The sequence below is a fragment of the Stegastes partitus genome, unplaced genomic scaffold (genome assembly GCF_000690725.1).
Source record: "Stegastes partitus isolate 25-593 unplaced genomic scaffold, Stegastes_partitus-1.0.2 Scaffold1219, whole genome shotgun sequence".
NCBI lineage: Eukaryota > Metazoa > Chordata > Actinopteri > Pomacentridae > Stegastes > Stegastes partitus.
In genome coordinates, this window is record NW_007578950.1 from 256,027 (window position 1) to 258,416 (window position 2,390).

The following is a 2,390-nucleotide window of genomic DNA, read 5'->3' on the forward strand; positions in this document are numbered from 1 at the left end:
TGAATTACTGCATTGTGATACAGTTGCCGAGGCAACATCTGTTTGTATTTACAAGCAGCATCAACAACATCACATTTCTCTGAGTTGATCTGAAACTAAATTCTAGTTGAAATAAATTCATGGAACTGACCTGATGACATTCCTTTTAAATAACGTTTAACAACCCGTTGGATCAACTTGTTTTTTTTTTATGATTATCCAACTTAAAAACGTGTGTTCATTCTACTCACCCTCAGATAAAATACAAACTTTGTGTTGAGCCCAAGTCAAGATATCTTCATTTTAATTCATAAAATTAATTTTAAATAACTGTGAACAACTCGTTGGATCAACTTCAAATGATGAACTTATAAGCTGGCATTAACACGACCAATCAATGACTAATGAATTAAAATTGCAAATGTGGACTTTTTAGAGGGAACTTTGAATTTCAAACTCAAGGTGAAGAACGATTTAATGAAGTTACCTGAACTTGATTTTAGCTTTTAGCTCGACTGACACAGAAGTTTGAGTTTAACACAATATTAAGTTGATGCAATTTAAAGGGTTTAATTTAAATCAGTAAATTAGAATTTTTATCTGTCAATTACGCTTTAATTAAACGGTGTTAGCGAGTCCCTGGGATCAAACTTCCACTATACGGTGAAGAAAGCAGCATTAGTTTATATGTACAAGCAGCAGAAACTCATCCGATTTATGTGTTGATCCTGAGTAATGGAGACGAGCAGGAGGCCTGCTCAGTCGTAAAGGAGCATCAGCAGGATTTTCTGATGTGAGCTGCAGCTTTTTAAACTATCAGGCATCAGAGCTCACTTTTAATGCAGCTCCAACTCGCAAACAAACACCGTTAAAGGTCGAAAATAGAAACTTCTCCAAGTGCTCATCAAGAGACAACAAGACCTGTCTGAACTCATTCCACTGTTGTTGTCTTTTTTTTTTTTATATGCGGCTCCTTTTACTGCCCATCTAATGGCTTATTTATTACATTCATTCTTTATTCGCCGGCTCCTGTGTGGCCTCATTACGACTATAGCACTGCTTTGGAATTCCAGGATAATTATGAGCTTCATTGTTTTAATAAGAGTCTCGGTCAGCGCAGATCTTCTGCTACATCTTCACAGTTCCCAGGGGGACGGATATGAGGGCAGCACCAGCGCCGGACAGATGGAATCAGACGCACTGCAGGTAAATATTTATACGCCGCCGTGTGAAGGAGGAAACTTGAATCTCATCAACTGTCTTGTAAAAACTGGTGTAAATCTATGCAGCCTTAATAAGTCCGTGATGCAACTTCAGCTCGTCGGCTGTCTCCTAAATCAAAGCTGCACTTTTCTCCTCATCATGAGGTAACGTTTGGAAACTCTGAGTTAACACCACAAACAACACAGAGACACGTGACCGGATAATGTGGAGCATTAAAGAGGGAAATCTGAAGGCCTGTTTAAACATCGGTGCAGAATAACTCAAGAAAACATTCATGCTGCAGATTCACGAACTGCTTTAGTTCAGTTGGAAGAGACGAAGTTCAAACGGGTCGAGTCAGACGGAGATCAGGAAACGTGTTGCTTCAAACCCAAAACTAAGTTCTACATTTTTACAGTTTTATCTGTTTTCAGACCTGAGAGGTTTTGCATTTTCAGACAGGGGTCCCACAGCAATGTAGATACCCTTCATTAACCATCCATCCATCCATCATCTCTACACCTTAATCCTCACGAGGGTCATGGGGGGCGGAGTCTATCCCAGCTGACTCAGGGTGAAGGCAGGTTCACCTGGACAGGTAACCAGTCTATCACAGGGCTACACTTAGAGACATTTTTTTTTATAGTTAAACCACTGACTGCAGGTAATTGTAAAACAGGGACATAATTAAGCTATAATTTAGTTGAATTTAGTCGTGTATTTAAGTTGTCTCTCTAAAATACACATAAATACAATCATTAGTTGTGCTGTGATTGGAGATACACCAGAGTCACAGAACAACTGGATTAATCCAACAGAGGACAGGTTTTTAAATATTGATCCTTTAAACTGTTGTGTGATTTGTTCAAAATGTGATTCATACAAACAAAATTTGATCTGATTTTAGTCCAACTTCCTCAGATTTAGATGTTCAGTGTTTGTAAAGCTAAACCTCAACGTATTCAGACTGTTTTTCCATTTGTGTTGATTTATTTAGCCAAGGTGCTGCAGCGTTAGCCAGAGAGGGGCTATAGGTTAAAAAATGTGCACCAATCTGCAACAGAACTGGCTGCTGCATTTCCAAACAGCCCTGGGACTTCCCGGCGGTGATGTGGAGAGCTGCATTAAAGGTAATGCACATCCAAACATCCATCCTGTGCAGGCTCTAACCTTGGTGCTCCCCATGGAAGCTGTTTGTGCTGCAGTTA